The 21417-nt window shown below is 35.1% G+C and overlaps 1 protein-coding gene across 2 annotated transcripts in view; it reads right to left on the bottom strand.

Annotated features, from left to right (window-relative positions):
- LOC112051482 (zwei Ig domain protein zig-8-like) overlaps positions 1-21417 on the bottom strand; it is a 170459-nt gene that overhangs the window by 101204 nt on the left and 47838 nt on the right. The gene's annotated exons all lie outside the window — the stretch shown is intronic.

Consider the following 21417-nt stretch of genomic DNA (forward strand, 5'->3'; position numbering starts at 1 on the left):
CTCATAATCTCCGCTATAAAATGACTCCCCAGCTGTTTTGCAGGGTAATACAAAATCATACCCAGAGTTCAAAGTTAGTAGGTACCTAATCATTTAACATCATTAACCTAAACATTTTTCTAGTCTGTCAAAGACAAAAGAAAAGGGTTTTATTCCATTAACTTGAGTTTCAACATTTTTCAGACACCGTTTGTGTATTTTTCATTATATTATTAGTTTTGGAATTGGACAAAGAATTATTTTTGTACTATAACATTTTAACTAGCAAAACCGCCCGCGGCAAATTCTGGAAATGATATACATAATATTTCTTTTTTTCAAAACTTATATTCAAATACAGCTACTAAATGTAGCCCCAACATCTACACTTGCTGTTATTACTTTTTTTATTCTGTTTTTCTCATGCGATTAGTCCACAGACTATGAGCAGAGGTGTTGTAGAAAAATTTGGCGATTAGAGACATTTCCCAGCGGGAGAAGCTTCATGTAAGTGTCATATGTGGCTTTTACCAAGAATTTGACGATTATTCAATAGTCAAATCGCCTGTGGTATAGTTAATTGAACAGCCAGATGACTCGGTGACACACCTCTTTCGGTTTCTACACGACATCGTACCGGAACGCTAAATCGCTTGGTTGAACACCTTTTCCGGTAGGGTCGTAACTAGCCACGGCCAAAACCTCCAATCATCCGATCCGACCAATTAAGAAAACCTCAATAGGCCCAGCCAGGGATCGAACATAGGACCTTCGTCTTGTAAATCCACCGCGCATACCAAAGGTATACGAGGCTAGTTATTATTATTCCAGTAGGATGATAATAACTTGTTACGGCTGATGCCAAGACTAGATCTAAACCTATTTAGGAAATAAAATAAGCTAATATAACAACAGCTAGTAATCAAACCCACCCTGGGTTTGATTACCAGCTGAAACTATGTATTAAATACCCAAACACGCCAAAAAGTTCGTCTAAAATTTGGAACTACCTAAAGCGAAATTTTAAATTCAAAGAACAGCGGAAACGGAAAACCTGAAAGCGAATCTCATATTCACATGACGTAATCTACACTATTATGAATCCATTTGCATTTTGTGAACCCCGTTTTTTGTAGTTTGTATTTAATTCCTGTTTACTTATGCGGCGAAACAAAGCAGGTGCCGCGAGCCGAGTCGCGGGATTTGCATATGACAGCTTGCAAGCGCTCAGAGGATATACGTGAATATATCAGACGATACCTTGCTCTGCGGCCGCTGGAAGAGACAAGAGCGTAGTCGCTCTACCTTATCATTTTAGCTTATATGAATATCTACTACATTGCACAAACCAGAAACAAAACAAGAAGAAGACCCGCTTGTTAATTTCTGTGAAATCTTAATGTATTTTCGTTTTTTCTATGAAATTTTACGTTATTTTTAAGAAAACCCGTTAATTGACGTCAATTCATTAAAACAATCAAGTTAATTTATCGTAAAAACAAAAATAACTGCCACTCCGTGTTTAATGACGTTTTCAACGTAATTTAGTTGAAATAATCACGTTAGATAGTTTTAAAAACGAAAATATGATGAAAAACTATGTTTTAAATATACACCGAGATATATTATTGACAGGCTGTTCTGCTTTTTAAAGGAAGAAGGATCTGAAGTTTCGATCTACCACTCCCCTACTATGCGTGTTGGTAAGCTGTTGTTAATGTTATCTGTAACGATTAAGTATTATGTTATGTCGTTAATAATGAAGTGGAAAATTACATAATTTTTTACACTTTAGACACTTTATTACACACTATTTATTACTTCTTCGTTAGTGCCGCAAAACCCGACCAGAAATTCCAAGATATAAGTTAAAAATTCGGCAGTTAAGTGTTATTTTATTTCGTTAGTATTATGTATTTTTACATAAGTATCAAGATTTATGTTTTAAATAATTATAATTATGTGTAACTACCGTAACTTGTCTCTCAAACCAATGAACTATGAGAAAGGAAGGATCTAAAGGGGTATCAAAACTTACTCAAGTATTACAAGAATTTCTCCGACGTTCAGTGTTTCCAAGATGTATTTAATATTATTATAAAGTTCCAATTTGCAATAGCGATTTAACGCGAATTCGTTTTACGAACAATTCCATTCGAGATACCAAGAACCCTTAGACTCTAAATTTTCTTTAGTCGACTAGATTATTTTGGATGCTTTTGAAGTGGTAAACGTTATTCGATACTTTTTTCTAAAAAGATAAAAGTACTGTGCCACGAACGAGTAGAACAATACTCCTGCGGTCGGGAAGCAAACTTATGATCTAGCGGCGGTCAGGAAGAACTTAATCGAGCAGCTGTTTGAGAATTAAGATGAACATAAAAAAATGAAAAAAAAAAACAACGAATTGCTTTGAGAACCAAATAAACACAAAAATATGAGATTTCCGCTGCATCTGTCTGTCCCAAATATTCAATAATAAAATTCATAAACTACTGAATGGATTTTCACACGATTTTCATTCAATACATAGAATTTATTGATGAGGAAGATTAAGTATATAATATCGACAGATCATAAGTAAATAGTTTGAAGAATGCCGATAATTATTTTTTTTGAAGTTAGATGGGAAGGGAAGAAGGGAAGGAAAGGTTCCCTCGCCAGCGAAATAATTCTAAAACTAAGTAAACCAAAGTTTTAGTCTTAATCGCTAATCGATAATTCATGGACGGACAACCGCCTCTCAGATTAATGTTAATGGCATCCATTGTTGCCAGGTATTGTGGCGCCCGTGTCTATGGTGCTCGCGACCTTAATTACCTGATTCTGATCAATGGCGTTTTGAAATAATTCCAGTAATTTCACAACTGGTTACTAGAGGTGGAAGCTTCTATAATTAATTGATAAAAAGATCTAAATCCATCGTCGTTTATTTTAAGTAGGCTTAGTTCACGAACAAAGAAACGTCAAGTTTAGTTTTTCACCAGTAAACCTAAAGTAAACATTTGTATTTTACTGCAGTAAACGCCAAAGCTAAAACGGTTTTACACAATTCACAGAGACTATATATAATACGCTGTAGGTTCTTAGGTTAGGTACGTCAATATTTTGCCAACACAAATATAACTTGACGACCTATGGTCGAAAACGGGTTTGTTGAGAATTTTATAATTTCTAAATTGACTCAGGTCTGGTGTGATGGTAGGTATCGGCCGTGGCTAGTAACCACCCGACTGGCAAAGACGTACCTCTAAGTGATTTGGTCGGAACGCTAAATATATAATTGATAAGGTGTCACGTAGAAGTCGTCAAAGGTTAGGGTAAATTAATCATTTACTACTTCCAAGTAAGCTCGCAAAATAAATATAATTCCATCTTATACTGCATCGTCACTTAACATCCGGTGGGAAGGCTGTCCAGGGTCTAACTAGTCATTGTATATAAAATACTCGGATTTACAGCGACTCTGTTATCTTCTTTAATAACTCTACATCCGCGTTGTCGCTTCCACAATAAAGAATGAATGTGATTATTATTTTTGTCGTTTCCCCGGTAATGTATGGTAAAACATGTGAATTACGTTCGGTGCATTCTTTGCAATGCGCTTGCATGTACGTGACGTTAAATGTTGTTGTTTTTCATAAGAAAAGGTCTGCGGTCTATGGTTGTCTAATGCAATACGTACGAGAGAAAATAAAATACACAGTTATTCATGATTTGGTTTCAAAATGTTTATGATATTTATTTTCATAATGAATGTTTTCATGACTTGAATTAGTCATATTATAACATGAAAAACATTTCATCTACTAATAAATAATTGTTCGTCTCTATTTCTCTCTTTATAACACATTGTAGATAAAGAGAGATCAGTATTAAGTTATAAAATATGTGATGGTACTACATTTACATACAATATACAAACATAGTTTATAAACTTTTCTTGGTACAATATACCAAATTTGAAATTTTTCATAATATTAGTTACTTCACAACCGTATATCCAAGTCTTTACGCGAAATAATATCATATATCATGTCAAGAAAACAAATTATCCCATTTTCAAATAATACAGGGACGAATAATGCGACGGTAAAACCCATTCGGATCTGCGTTAGATACATTATATCATATTCCCGTAAAATTGGATTGGGGAAATTAATTATATTTCCATAATTAACCTCTTTATAGTATAAACATAATTCCATAATCGTGTTATAGCCGTATCATTATAACCTTCTGTTATTGTTCAGCACACATTGGATAAATGGACACGTTCTAGAAATTTAATTATAAGCATACAAAGAAGGTTTTGCTGTATTTTATCAAAGGCAATTACGACGAGCTCCGCCTGTGAAATGCGATTGCATTCCCTGCTTGCAAGCTCGAGGCGTACAGCAATTACTTTATTAGTTTCACTGTTTTTATGACAATATTTTGAGTTTAGATTGTTAAAAATATTCAAGTATATTTTGCTCAAAATTATATTACACATTTGCTCGTAAAGTATCTCTTATTTCATATTTAGTGTTCAAAGTGTGTTTCCTAGCAAATGTGTTCAAAACGTCGTATGACATACGTGCGCTTTGATAATTACAGCCTCTGCTTCCTTACTATAGCTCTTGCCTTCGGCTCGAGCTGCAACATCGCCCCGGCTGTAATTTTCAATTTACCGCATTTACATCATAATGTACTACTATAGCACTATTTATAGATTGCATTTTAAATTACAGATTTGGAGCTTAAAGCCACCATGCAACTCCAATTCGAGGTGGCTGTATGTCTATATTATCTGATTATGAAGATAATTATTTTTATTACTAAATCGAAACAATTTCAAGTTTATTATTTATTTGCGTACGCCTTAAATATTGGGAACTTTATCCGCCAATCCGTATTGGAGCAGTGAATTGGGTCTACGGACGTTTGTCTAACTGGATCTGTAGTGTGCGGGTAAACTCTTTGTACTAAATGCCTCCTGTTAAATTACTGATGTCTCCAAGTTCTGATTATGGTTACTAAAACATCATTATTCATGAACACATCATATTATAATCATAGCAAAAAACTTACATAATCGTGAATAGGTACATCGAAACATTATCGCAGTGAAATACGTTCCAACAAAATCATGAATACATTCAATCGCACAGAACCAAAGTCCATTACAACTCATCATGAATACAGAATCCCGGGAAATAGTGTCGCGTAGCTATATTATCTGGAATACGCTTTTAGCGTCACATGTCGGGACATATTACTGCTTTAATGGTCGCGCTGGACCGGCCACTGCCAGAAAACCTTTTATATCCACTGGTTAATGTTCATGACATCGTTCGCGCGGGTTTTGGATGACAACTATTCTTTACTATACCTTTACTTACTGTTGGCTCTATCATTTTATTAGATTTTCAGTTTATAGCATTGAATATTGTTATCTACTTTTGATGTTATTATTCGCCTATTTTAACGGCCTAATGTAGGGCCAGACTTTTAGGAGAGTGGATGTGGCGCTTAGACCCACCACGCTGCTCCTAAGTGGGTAGGCGGGATTATGGTGGTAATAGTTTCTTACTTAATTTCAACATAACTTTTTAAAGTAGGAGTAGGCCTTTAGTGCCTAGTGGTAGGGTTGGGTAATGGTGGGGTAGGACAGGGGTAGAGAAGAGTGCACATAAATCAAAGCGGAGCTTGACCGGATCCGCTAGTATGAAATAATTGTGATAGCTGATGACCTGCTTTTTTGATGAATTGAGCTAACAAAAGTATTATTCACCAAATAGCTAGTAGCTAAAAGCTAAAGTTAAAGAATTTAAATATCACGTGTCTCAAACAGTGAAGGAAAACATCGCGAGGAAACCTGTATATCAGATAATTTTCTTAATTCTCTGCGTGTGTGAAGTCTGCCGATCCGCATTGGACCAGCGTGGTTTGCTATTGGCCTAACCCCTCTCATTCTGAGAGGAGACTCGGGCTCAGGAGTGAGCCGAATATGGGTTGATAACGATGTAAATGAAGCTAGTAGCACCGTAGCTCCCAGAAGAGGGAGGCTAGCTAGGAGGGAGATTGGGATGAATGTGAGTCGTAGGTAGAGTCAAAAACATGCAGCTTTACACTAATTATTATACTACCCTGTTCTCGGCAAAGCCCTTACGTTTAACCATTCCATATATACTGAAAACAAAGTATTTACGATACATCAAGCTAACTCATTAGTTAAAAAGATTCTTGTATCGTTTAGGTGGGAACAATCGCGCAATCCCTTTTAAGTGTTAACCGTGTATTGACCGCGGTGAATAGCGCCGCCTCAATAGCGCTCGCTCGCCGCCATTGTTTTCATTATTTTTTCAGGCTCTATTCAACGTGAGCCTCCGTTCGCTCTGAACCAGCCTGCTATAGCTAGACAAACCTCATTTTATAGTATCCCATGCTCCTACCATAGGTAAGTACGGTAGTCGATTGTAGAGTTTGGGCTTTGGTGACTTTGGAACTATATATGCTTAGCTGTACAGTTCTAAACCCTTTCTTTTTAAGGGTTACAGATAGGCATAATTCTGTCATTAGGGCCAAGGTACTGTCTGTTACTTTTTTAATAATAAATCCTCCTCGATCTAAACACTATCAAATTGAAGTTGAATTATCAAATAGAACTAAAAATCATTTTAATTTATTTTATTTTTTGTTTATCTTATTGAAAAATAACGTTCGCCATACTATATTTTAATTATGATCAGTATTTCCGTTTCCATTAAATTAGTCAGAAAGTTTGTGTTAGGAGTGGGTACGTTGATAATCCAGCGGGCAGGGAATAAACCACGACAGCTCGGTAATAAGTCAGCCCCTTTACCGTTAAGCTATTGAGGCTTCAGTTATGGTAGGAGCATGTCACAAACTTTCAGCCTTCATATAATGAGGAATGTCTGACTATCGCAGGCCCTCGTTCTACTACCAAACCCATTTTGTATGGAACCTGTTCAGAAGTTGATCGGCTCACTTGTTTCCCAGCTCTGAATATGTACGACGATTATGTACTTTGGTTTTTTTATTTACATTGTTTTAGCTTTCATACTTTTTAGATTTTACAAGTATTGGTAACATTTGAGCTTGTTGATGCCAAGGGCTGGCATTTGAGCGCTGAAAGCTCATTTCAAAGTAAAGTGTTTGACCTACTTTTTAATGAGAACTTTTTAGTGCCTATTTATTTTTATAGTTCAATATTATAGGACAGTTTTGGTTATTAGTCAAATATTTAAAAATAAAAAAATTAAATAAATCAAAGTAAATGTACTAAAATGAATATTTCTTTAGAACACGTTCAATAATTAATTTGATAGAAACCTTAATTACGATTCCCAAATAATAAATATAAGATAAAGGTATGTATAACTAATTGTAGTAATACGTCAATAATTTAGGATTTTTCTATAATAATATACATACATAGAGAACAACACGAGTTAATTTTAAAGGAATTCCTTAACCCCACACCCATGGTCACAAGCCTAAAGCTCTGCTCTGCCGTACCCGCGCCATATATCCATGGAATGCTAAGAAGTTCGTCTTTAAATGCGTAAACAACACGTCGACCATTAATGTCTAAAGCAAATACCCAGAATATTTCAAGATTCACATAAAAAGTTCACAAATCAAACAAAATATACAAGTATGTTGAGTTGTATATTATGATAAATGTACATAACATTATATAAATTGTTACATAGGGAGACATTTTTTGAAAACCGAAAAAGGTATTCGTGTACCCGTTTTAACCGCACCGAATTCCTCATCCGACCCTCTTCCTAGACGATCATTGCCAGACAGATCCTTGATAGGCAAATCGAAACACATTAAGTATTGTCGCCTGGCATTCCGTTACAATTTTCGGGACTTAAAGGTTGTTTTTTGAAAATTATATGTCTGTCAGTTCCCAATAAACTCGAAAATTATGTGATGAAAATGCGGTTTCCAACAACTTGATCTATAAGGAAGGTTTCGGTAAAAATTATGTCAAGATTGTGTGTAAATTGAATGTATAGCGATAATCGTTGGAAATGTCGGAAAAAGTCAAGCCGCCTTTCATTGAAAACACTGGCTAATCCGTATAACAAAACCGTACACGATGCAACTTTTATTAAATGATCAAAAAGTTCACAGTCGCACATACATCTATCGATTAAGGATAACTTGCTATATACGATTTATCTTCTTAATATTGGTCACGTACACTGAACGAACATTCAATTTTCTTGCGTACGCGTCGCGTAATAAATGACGAGTTTACATGAAAAAGACTTAAAATAAGTCTAGAACTACGAGTACTTAAAACGAAACCATTGAAATTTGAGCTGCCGAAGGATTATCGTTTATATTTTAACATTAATTCTGTAACTTGCAAGACAGTAGTACTTTACCAATGTACGGAACGGAGTAGACTTTCTGAGAAGAAAGATAACATTAATTTACATTATTAGTCCAATTTTAACTTTCGAGCATTGATCCTAAATAGTATTTAATGATTCCTTTTTTGATAAAGTGTCTTTCAATCCAATTTAATATGCAAAAAGAAGCGAAATTCTGAAAAGTTCATAAAAAGCTAAAATGAGGTTCCAAACAAAAATATTCTCATGAAGAATTTTTGTTTGCTGTTGGACTTTTTATCGATTTAAACTTTTCACGGGTTTGAAGGTCAACAACTCGGTTTCCTTTAAATGTGTTGTACAAAGGTAAGAATATAGGACTACAGAAGCATCATCAATGGGTAAGTGGAGAAGTTCTGACAGAGTCCAGCTCTAGGACTAAAATAAAGAAGTCTGCTCTCCTATGAGACTCGGATCTCAGGTTCTATATGTTATGTTTGTGGGCTGAGTAACACAATTGGAGGTTTGATTGGTATACCTTTGTTATTTTATAGCATTTGAGAGTTTGTTAGCCCTTCTTCTGATCCTAGGTAAGACCATGGTATATAGTTTGGACCATCGTGGCTTTAAGACATAGCAGATTTCAAGTGTCAAAATCGTCATAATCCAAATATTTATTTCCTCTGGGTTCTCAGTCGCAAAAAACTTAGCATTTTAGCAACCGAACGTTAAAGGTAAATCTTGAGATATAAATGCGAAAGGTCATTCATCAAAAAATCTTGAAAACCGCTTGTCGTACAAAGATGAAATTTGGCAGGGAGGCAGTTTAGTATTTAGTTACAAGTTATCCGCTGAGAACGGATTTTGCGATAGGGCCGGATTAAAGAGGTCTGCTAGTAAATAAATAAAGGTAATCACAGGTTTATAAACCAGTGGTTGGAATCCGTTGTGACGTAACAATTTGGAGATCTCTCATTTTCAGCACAGTCTCACGTATCTCAAAAGCATGGTCACGTCGCAGATAAAAACCGCCGACGTTTTCCTCCCAATGACAAATGACACAGATCATGCCGGTGTTTGTCGGCGTCCGTCCGCAGACCGCGGAGATACCTTAATTTTTTATGATTCCTCCCTCAAAACAAAATATATTGGATCACTTATTTCTGTTACGTGAGATTTGCGAGGTAACCGTTTCTTTCGTCGGCAAAAATAAAGGTTTTTTTTTTGTGACTTATTTCGTTCATGTAAGTAATGTTGAAGATAAAGCTCCCTTTGGTAACAACTAATAATTTGGATAATGGTTTTAGACATAGTGGGCATAGGAGCGAGTTATGCTCGACACCAAAAATTTGGTGGATGCCCATCGGATGATGATGATAATATAGCCACTATAGCTCACTTACATAGCCATTACCCAAGTTAGTGACAGTGGTTTATTACGGTTTACAAACTTCTGTTTCCGACCCTTGGTCTAACAGCCAGGTGAGAGCATCTTAAGGTGTTGGTCGAATCTATACTAATATTATAAAGTTGAAGAGTTTGTTTGTCTGTTTGTTTGATTGAACGCGCTAATCTCAGGAACTACTGGTCCAATTAGAAACAATCTTTCAGTGTTAGATAGCCCATTTATCGAGGAAGGCTATAGGCTATATATTATCCCCATATTCCTACAGGAACGGGAACCATGCGGGCGAAACCGCGCGGCGTCAAGTGGTCATGTCTATAAGATCATTGAATGACACTCTTTTGTAATATTACAGGTTTTCAGTAGACAGTAGATATCAAGAGTCTATCCAGATGTAGGTATATATCACTCTATAATAATATATAATATAATTATATATATCACCGTAAAATTGTAAATACCGTTAATTTATAATCTATCTCACGAGATTGTGAACAGTCGAAAGATTGTGAACTCCATACATACTCCTAAGAACTGGAAATTGAGTGGCTCAAAAACCAATGGTTAGGGTAGGATAGGTTAGGTTAGATATTTTTTTATTCGTAAACGTACAATTAAAAAAATTAAAAAATCCTTACAATGTATTATAACACGTTATATTATGTTGCGATTCACAATCTATCGAAGGTTCATAATCTCGCGAGATAGATTATAAACTAACTGTATTTACAATTTTACGATGACATAAATATACTTTAGTTGCGCACTAAGATTCTTCATTGTTTTCCTCTTACGTCGTTATTCTATCAACTCGTAAATAGTGTACGCTCCAATAATTACTACAGATAACCAAATCAAAGGATCGGGAAACATTACCGCGATATCCAAACATTATATATTATTATTGTATAATACGTTACCACGAAAGCAGTAAATTATTACTCTATGTTTGTATGTTAACCCGGTTAGTACAGTAGTGATGCGCAGCTATCGATAGTTTTAGTCGATAACTGTTGACTAGAAAAAACAATATATATAATGCCAAATATATTATAGTGCCGAAAAATGCGTTCTAAAATTTAATACAGTGAACAACACCGAGTAAAACAAGAAAATAAAAATTTGTTTGAATTTATATTAAAAATATCAGATTATTTATATAAAACTAGCGGACGCCCGCGACTTCGTCCGCGTGAAACTTAATGTAAACTTTCAACTACCCCTACCCAAGTCTACCCCTACCCTACCCCTACCCTACCCCTACCCTACCCCTACCCTACTCCTACCCTACCCTACCGCTATCCTGCCCCTACCTTACCCTACCCCTACCCCTACCCTACCCCTACCCTACCTCTACCCTACTCCTACTTTTTAATTACGAATGCAAAACCATGGAAATCGGTTCGTGCGTTTTGGAGGTTTAGCGTCAGGAAGGAAAACCCGACTTATTTTTATATAGTAGATAAAAAAAATGTTGTAGGTTAATAGATATTTGTTAACCTACAAATATTTTAACGTATTCTATGTACATTTACCTATCTTACCTTGAACTAGTAACTGATACTATATTTACAAAGAATCAAGTAAATAATGCACTTATTCGCGATATTTTGGTTCTCTCAAAATAAGTTATTCATTGTTTACTGAACGAACTTTTAGTATGTTTTTGATTAAGTTAGCTAGTGTTAAAATAATGAGATTATGGCAAGACAATATCTCAATAGGTCTGTATACAAACAATATTTTTTTTAAGCTAGACTACCGACTAGTGATTATGTTTCACCGTACATCACTACGCATTTCCATTCAGTCGTTATTCTATACAAATATTTCATACAAGTAGCTACATTGTAATTATTTACCGACAAAGGAGTATAGATAGCAGTGATACGCCTCTCAGAAATGAATAGCTGCGCTGTAATTTGAATAGGTAGTGTGTAATTACGTGTAATTGGGCAAAACTCCGTGTAATTGAGTAATTTGCTTTAATTCAATGTCTCTTGTACGGGAGTTTGAATAGAGATCTTAATTTCATTTATGCGTCTCGCACGATTCTGTTTCGTATAATATGACGATGTAATTTCCATACAGTAATTGTTAGGTCGTTTCTCTATTTGAAAGAGATACCCACTTACATCTATAGTAGCCACCGCTCTTCTATGATAGTTTTTTGATCCCGACAGGTAATCGTCATCATTACGAACCCATATTCGGCTCACTGCTGAGCTTAGATCTTCTCAGAATGAGAGGGGTTAGGCCAATAGTCCACCACGCTGGCCCAATGCATATTGGCAGACTGCAAGATTTTCCTTCACAGTTTTGAGACACGTGATATTTAATTTCTTAAAATGCAGCTGAAAAGTTGGAGATACATGCACCGGATCGGATTCGAACCCACAACCTCGGGAATCGGAAACAGAGATCATATCCACTGGGCTATCACGGCTCATAGATAGTTAATGGTTTGCAAATATTTTTGATTTTCAGTTTATCCACTTTATAATTATCAGCCTATATTGACAGTCTACAACAAGGCCCCTTTATAGAAGACTAGCGGACGCCTGCGACTTCGTCCGCGTGATATTTAGTTTACACAAATCCCTCGGGAACCGTGGATTTTTTCGGGATCAAAAGTAAAAAAGCCCATGTGTTAATTCAGAGTAAAATCTATTTCCATTCCAAATTTCAGCTAAATTGGTTTAGTAGTTGCACATTTAAAGAGTAACAAACATCCAAACATCCATACAAACTTTCGCGTTTATAATATTAGTAGAATGCAGCATAAACCCACTACGCTTCTTCAATGCGAGTTGGTGGGCTTAGGCTGTTAATGTTTGTCACTACAACGACCACGTATAAAATGTATAAAACAATTTACCAGAACCAGCTTAACGTGAGCTGTACCACCAACATCCCAACTCCGGAAAATTCGTACATGAGTTAGAAAAATCAGTATTTCATAGCTCGATTCAAACTCATGACCTTATAACCACTGGACTAACGAGTGTGATAATAGGTAATAAAATCATATTTTGAATTTTGTTTTATACTCTATTATTTTAATAACGAAAAGTCACTACTCTAATCAAATACCGGGAACATAATAGATCAAAGTTGAGGCACAAACTAAACGCCATAACTGGCAACTCAAGCTGAGGCCGGATACGGCGCCTACATCAAAGTTTATTATTCTCATGAATAGAACAATATAAACTGGCTTCCCATACCGCGACCGCGGTCCGACCGATCTGGAACTGAAACGGTTACTGTAGTAATAACATTACGCCTTTCATCTTATAGTCCATCGCCATTTTAAAGTTTAAACTAATGAAAATAGCTGATGTTTTATGTTATAGTCTTAGTTGCCTATGCTATAATCTTTAGTGGAGAGCTATCGCCTTTAGCACGTTCTACAATGCGCCGCTTGTTCAATTGTGAGGTATAGTGGTTAAGCCATATATGGCTGCAATTACACCGACAACTATGCTCTGACCCTAAGTTTTATGGCTGGTGACTTCGGCCGTGGCTAGTTACCCTACCGGCAAAGATGTACCGCTTTAACGTTCCGGTACGACATCGTGTAGAATACGAAAGAGGTGTGGATTTTCATCCTCCTTCTAACAAATTAGCCCGCTTCCATCTTAGATTGCATCATCACTTACCATCACAGGTGAGATTGCAGTCAAGGGCTAACTTGTAACGAATAAAAAAAAAATAAGTACGTAGGTTAGGTTACATCTGATATTTTGATAGAATAAGCAAAAATTCAAAAGTATAGAAAAGAAAACTTTTCATGTTATCATCTTAATAATAATAATCAATCAATCAATCAATCACAAATAGTAAGTTACCTTAATGAATAAATGAATAAATGATTTATTGAGCAAAAAACATTTTTATACAGAATAGGTTGAAACGGCAGTTGTGCTAAAATCTATAAAAGATTTTGTGTTACAACCACCATCTCTTCACGAACGAAGATTACAATATTTTTAGCTGCAGTACAAGTACAATTAAAAAGTATTAAAATTAATTAAATTAAATTAATTAAATTAAATAAACTATTAAAAGTAAAAATTAAATATAAAACAAAAAAGTATTAAATTGTGATTTAGTTTATAAGGTAGCTTATACAATCAAATTTATACATAACTTATAATTTTTCCAATTTTTATATAATTTGAGTTACAAATACAATTAAAACTTAATATATGTGCATTTGTAATTTATACCAGTTTTATTTTAATAATTTAAAGGTAGCGTATGCGTATGTGTGTGTGTGTGTGTGTGCGTGTGTGTGTGTGTGTGTGTGTGTGTGTGTGTATGTGTGTGTGTGTACATGAGAGTGTGCGTGCTAGTAAGTTTAAGTAATTATCTAAGAATCTTTAGCAATTTTTCAGTTTCATCGTAATCTAATGTTTGAAGCCAGGTTTTAACATTGATTCTACAAGTATTGTTAGTCAATGAACGCAATTCCATTACTTTGCTAGCTACATTGTACAGATGCTTTCCAAGAAATGATAAATGCTTTTGAGCAAAGCTGGTTCTACAATGTTTAACATCACAAATTTTGTCTTTCCTCCGTCTGTATTTAATATTATGTTTAAAATTATTTTGTTTATGTTGACACATTATAATATTAAGTATAAACAATTGCCTAACTGTTAGGACTTGACAATGGCTATATAGATCACGAGTAGGGTAATCAAAAGGCCTACATGTAGCTACTTTTAGAACCAGCCTTTGAGCTCTTTCAAGAGGAAGCATATGAGATGTACAAGCTCCTCCCCATGCAGTGATACAGTAAGTTAGAATGGACTCACACAGTGAAGTATACACACATTTCAAGGTCTTATAATCAACCACACTCCTTATGTTCTTAAATATAGCAGTTAACTTCCTTACTCGTTGAGTGACAGTATTGATATGTGGTTGAAAGGATAGCTGGCTATCAATTATCACTCCTAGATACTTCACTGTATGAGCCATTTCCAACGGTAGGCAAGAGCATTGAGTATAATTTCTAGTAAGACATACACTAGAGTGAGCTGTCAGTTTAAGAGAAGGATTGTTAGTCAGAGATGTGTTTCTTATGCTGAAGCAGATATATTTACTTTTAAGTGAATTTAGTGTAAGCCTATTAACAATGAGCCATTCATTGACTTTATTTAAACCTGTTTGAGCTGTGTTATAAACTTCAGTCCAGTTTTTACCTTTGAAAAGAAGAACCGTGTCATCAGCATATGTTATTATTTTTCCATTAGCCAACTGAATGTCGCAAAGGTCATTTATAAATGCCAAAAATAAGGTCGGTCCGAGGATGCTTCCTTGAGGAACTCCATAAAGAATGTCTGATTCGTGACTTACGATACCACCTACTCTAACACTTTGTTTTCGGTTCCTCAGGTAGTCACGAAAAAGATTGAGTTGCCTACCCCGGATGCCTATTTGTTCTAATTTTTGTGCGAGAAGATATGGACAAACAGTATCGAAAGCTTTGGCCAGGTCAAGAAAAATCCCTACAACTTTCTGCTTCCTATCCAAGGCATCCACAATAAAATCTGTAAGCTCCCCAACAGCTCCAGAAGTTGACTTTGCTTGCCGAAAACCAAACTGATTGTTAGAAAGAAGCTTTTTAGCCTCTAAGTAATTGATTAGTCTTTTATTTATGAGCCGTTCTAAAATTTTAGATAATGTAGGTAAAATCGATATTGGGCGATAATTATTGATTTCTAATTTATTACCAGATTTATGTATAGGTATCACAATAGCTTTTTTGAAGACGTTGGGAAATGTACCACAATTAAAGCTTCTGTTGCAGATGTATGTTATAAGAGGAGTCAGAATATCTTTATAACGTTTCAGAAACTCGGCTGAGATATTATCCCAGCCAGCTGTACTATTGTTTTTGAGACCATCAATTAGATTTTCAACTTCTGCTTCATCGGTATCAAGAAGAACAAATGAGCCAACACCTGATAAGATTCTTTTGTTATTATTACATACTAGATTTACGGAGGAACTAGCGTTCTCTGCAAGCACCTTGCCAATAGTGGCAAAATGTTCATTAACCATGTTTACAGACTCTATTTCAGAACCCGACACCTTTAATAAGCTATTACCTGGTGGGCTCTTAGTTTTATATTGGGCCAATCTATTTACAAACTGCCACATCTTTTTAATATTTGAAGCTGCCTTTAAAAATTCATTTCTATCGTACGCTAGCTTTATTTTTCTTAATAAATTGTTACAATAATTTCGGTATCTTTTGTATGTTACATTTAAAATATCGTTATTAGGATCTTTTTTGAGATTTAGGTGCATTTTGTCTCTGTTTCTGATACATCGTAATAAACCAGCAGTCATCCAGGGTTTTAAAATTTTATTATGCTTCGAAGCGCGTTTAGTGTATGAGTTTTGATTTATAAGTTTGACAATAGAATTAAGTAAAAATTCGGCAGCTAGGTTACAATCAGTAATTTGAAAGATAGAACTAAAGTCTGTATTGTAAACATCATGCGATAAGGTTTTATAATTAATTTTTAACCTTATCAATGAGTAACACGTTCTAGTGTCCTATAACTTAACTAGTGAAGGCAGAGCACTGTGTTATAATTACGGTAGTTTAGATAGGTATTTGAATATAATTTCTAGCCTAAAAATATGATACAATACTGCATACAAGTATAACTTCATTTTGAACTGGTAACTTTATACGAGCATTGTAGATACAATTCAAAATAACATTTATTTAATAGAATATAACAGACAAACACAAAGTAAGACAATCGACTCGTCTGACGGGTAGAGGGGGGGTGGGTACGTCTGTCAGAACCTATAACGTTCGTAAGTGACATGGGGAGGCCTGAGTGAATTGGATGTGATTTCCATTTATTTGCTTATTTTTGCAAGAAATTTATTGTAATCACTATCGACGTCTGTGCGTCTTGTGATTTTTATTCTTATATATTGTACAAAAAAAAATCTAATATAAAAAAAATAAAGAGCTCGATTTTTTCTAAGACGTTGTGTGTATTTCACCAACGTAACATCCACTGTCACTATAATTTTTACAAAATCCGTTATGCCAAGTTGATTTTAGAAGTTGATACAGCACATTTTGTACAATGCAGTTACAGTTGATGTACCTATGATTTTCCTGGAAACCGAATAAATGAATTAATAATTGATGTGTGAAATTCAAGAAGAATTCTCAAAACCGACTATTATTTCCATAAAGCTTTCACGTCCAAACGAACTCTTTAGATTAATTATATTAGTATTGTCTAAACAATTCTGTACAATTTAACATTTCAATAATCTGCATAAACTACGCGAGCAAAGCAAACTGTTGTCTCACTTAGCATCACGACACGTTTAGCTGGTATGTAACAAACAAAGTATACATTCTAATTGCACCCCCGTTACCCTAAGCGTCATGAATAACATAAATGTGTGCTGACTGCTTCCTGTCATTATACTAGCTTATATTTGACAATCCCGGAAATTACAGTTCAAATAGCCAACAAATACACATTTGCCTTACGTATTTAGTGAGTCAAATATACGACATTCATTATTTGGGAAGTGGTAACATTCAAATTGTGAAACCAATTTTCTGCGCATTTATTACGGCCTACAGTTTTAACTGTACAGCTGCGATTTATTTTTTATTTTATATGTCTGTCTGTCTTTCTGTTTGTCCGAGCTAATTTCTGGAACGGAAGATAAGAAGTTAGAGGAGGTTATGGTGCAACATATATGCTTCTTTCATCCCGATCGTTCCTGCGGGATTTGTGAAAAACAGAATTTCACGCATACGAAATTGTGGGCGCCCACTAGTCTCATCTTAATATCAATCAAAATCCAACGAGGACGATTTAACTGAACAGTTGGACTATATCAGTTAAAACTGTGTAGTTTAAACTGAAGGTCTGTAGTGCGTGTTATAGGTTTAAATGGGGCTAGGTATCTAAGGGGTGGATAAACAAATCTCTCAAATGAATCATCTAGCCTCTAGTGTTGTAAGTGTACATGAGTGGCGGGAAACACTTAACATCACGTGGCCTGTTTACTTGCTATTAGCTATATAAATTGTAGTTTATAGCATACGTTGTATTTATATAAAGTCATGCTCTTTTATTATAGGACTCAAAAGTGATTACAAGAAAACTAATGTCGAACAAAGGTTATGATTCACAACACTTGTCAAGACAACTTAATTAACAAATCAAACTGTAACCAAAATAAGACTCTAGAATGGCAGAGAATGACCATGAGTGGAATCACGCACTTGTAAACGATGCGTGTAGGGTTAAAGGTACCTTTGACTGATATCAAACACTCCCCTTTTCCACTCAAGTCACTCTCCCCGCCTATCCCAAGTGACCCCGCACTACAAAGCGCAGGACGACCCCTCAATAAGTGGACAATAGGTGGACTGACGACATTCAGCGAGTTGAGGGATTCGCTGGATGCAGGCGGCTCAGGATTGTTATGTTTGGTAGTCCCTACAAAAGGCCAATATCCTGCAAAGGATTTGATAATGAAGATGATGATTTTTTAACAATCTTCTTTATTAAATAGTTTAGTATACTAGTACAATCGCGTTCATTTTCTATTTTTATGAAGGTCTCTTTTGTTGAATAAATTCGTATATTGGATAGAAGCCACCCACTGAGTTTATTTGTAGAAAAATCCTACAAAACTAGGACGATGTGATCCTTCAAAGTTTCCTCGTTGAAGTGGGAAACCTCACACGGCGGATAACAAGTTTCTAATGACGTTTGAAAAACTTACACGTAATTCCCGAAAGTTTGATTAGACGTCCGAGCGAACCCGACACACGGATAAGGCTTGTTTGTTGCTCGTTGTCGTTGGGAGTTTCTTCGCTTTATTTGTTCTAGGCTATATGGTTTATTTACTAGTGTATGCATTGGCTTTCTTCTTTACTAGCATGATATTTTTTTATCTCCCAGACGTAAGAGAGGGTTGTTGTAAGTTTTACGAATGTCTTACACACCAACGTGTGTGTGTTACTAAACGTCCCATGGACCATGGATCAATTAAGATGCGGTCTATGTTTTAAAGTTGAAGTGATTGAGATGATTCTTAGCTATATTTGATGAAGATCCGAAGATCACTTTTGTTTCAAAATGTGAGTTTTGACATAATTTAAGTTGTTACCCACTCACACATGAGTAAAAACCATAGTTTTGAAATTTTTATTGCGAGTATCAAAATATGCGATATGAAATTGGCTACGTTAACTTTGTTTGATTTAATCTAGCTTGCTTATAAACTTGCGTATTTTATTTTAACGTCACCGACAATAGTAAACTCACAAGTTAACTTTCAGTCACTTTTCTATGCAACGTAGAGACAAGTCTTTTTTATCTTGGATAGGCTTGCGCTTGACTACAACCATGCCTGACGGCGAGCAATGATGAGGTCTAAGATGAAGAGCGCTTACCTAGAATATGCCTATTCACTCTTGCCTTGAAGGTGCACAAACTGTAGGTGTCAGAAAACACAGACGCTAGTCTATCGTCTAAACAGTGTTAAGGTACTACGTAAAATAATTTAAACACGCCATACTTAAGCATTTAAAAAGCGCCATTACACGAGGAAACAATGTCCGGTGCAAAAGGAAGTTGTAAATTTAAAATTATAATTACAGCCACAATATCGTGTGTATGTGAGTATGTAACTCGTACAGAGTTGAACCGACCGCGGCTCAACCACGCAGCGCTACTTAATCACTGATAAAACCTTGCCAAGAGGTAGGTTAGCTGGCTACGATACATGCATGTAAGTGGATGTGAATTCTTAACTAACACATACTTAGTTATACAATGGCTATGTAATATAATAATACAAGGGTTGTATAACTGGAAAACTGGAGTGAAACTGAACTAAATAGACTATATTTTTTAAGATTGAGTTCCAAATAAATAGTTTTAGATTTTTACACTTACATACATACGATATACACATACGAGTACATTAAGCTAATACAGGCGATGATCAGTTCTCTGATTTTGTAGGAAAGGTTATAAGTGCTTAGATCCACACTACTGCTTTATGGGCTTGTGGTTATAATGATTGAGTTTCTTACGATTACTAAATATGTTAATAATAACCAAGATCAAGGCTATAACACGTATTTCGAGGCACGGTGGCAACAACATCAACTTCATCTAACTCCGAACTTCTTCCTGAGAATTTCTTGCTATAAACAAAAGCTCAATATTTTATAGGCTAACAACTGGACCAACCAGGCAAATATTAGTTTTAAGCGCCAATAAATGTAACACATAAAAAACACAACTTGGAAGTTACGTGAAAAACAACTCCTTTTTCAAGTCACTTAAAAATAAAACGGCTATTTCGATACGTCGCGCCGGTAGCCTATTGAGCAATTTCATCAGCATAAGGGATCCGGAGTTTGCTGAATCCGGCAAATAAATACAAAAATCTAGTCAATTCGATTTACCTACGAAAACAAGGTTGCTTTCATCATATTACCATCCCATTCGTTCATCGAAATACCATAAAAATAGAAATAACGTCTTCACGAAGGAACAATTTGGGAGGAAAAAGAAAAAATACAGATTTTTCCCTACCCGGTATATTGCTGCTATCAAATTTATGGGATTTTTTGAGAGAACTTTATGACGTGCGTCTTTAGTTCGGAATGATATCATTTGAAGTGGATCGGTGAAGGATTTTTTTATTTTACTACTTATTAGATTAAACAAAATTTCTATAAAAATAAATCTGAAGAAGACGGAAATACTCGTATGATTTTTTTTGTTATCTGTAGTAGTCGATGAATAAAACTTAATTCTTAAGCCAAACAGGGCTTGCCACTTTAGAATTAAGATTAATTTCTCTTATATAATTTAAGAAATGAAATTCTGTATAATTTGCACGCCAATAAAGGCAAAACAATACCGATAGCATCTACTTTAAATTATCGACAAATTGTACATGTTTTGATGCAAATAAATAATTTGAATTTGAAATTTCCTCCTCATTTAAGTCGCAAGAATATTTTTTAATAATGCACGGACTTTCAATCATAGTCGTACGTACAAACGTACAGTTTCCTGCAAATAATATACACAAATAATATACGGTCGAATTGAGAAACCTCCTCCTTTTTTTTTGAAGTCGGTTAAAAAATCAACACACACTCTTTGTTCCAAGTATCAAAGTAATTAATGTCTATAACATTGCCTCCATTATCATGTCATCAATGTCACGGGAAACTTCAACAATATTCTGTGGAAACTCGGAAAATTTATAAAAACAATTATTGAGATGTTTCCGAACGTTTCCACCAGCCATTGGCTCACGCGGATGTACAGAAATATTAGATTTCATTTTCTTTTGTTTGGCGTCTGTGTTTTCGATTTTCTCTTTTCTCAAATTTGCTCAATTTTATTGTCTACCTTATAGTTTTATATTTTATTCTTTTGTTTTCTTTTGCCTGACAAGTTTAATGTTGTTTTGTTTTTTTTACCATTGAATTAGTTATATTAGGTTTTTGTATTATGTCGCGGAATTCATACTGTATTATTACTGTAAATTCATAATTACGAATATATCAAAGCTTATGATTATGTCTTCTATTTAGGCTTTAGAGCAAAAGGAGCCAGAAAATGGATAATA

The sequence above is a fragment of the Bicyclus anynana genome, chromosome 20 (assembly GCF_947172395.1).
Source record: "Bicyclus anynana chromosome 20, ilBicAnyn1.1, whole genome shotgun sequence".
NCBI classification, from domain to species: domain Eukaryota; kingdom Metazoa; phylum Arthropoda; class Insecta; order Lepidoptera; family Nymphalidae; genus Bicyclus; species Bicyclus anynana.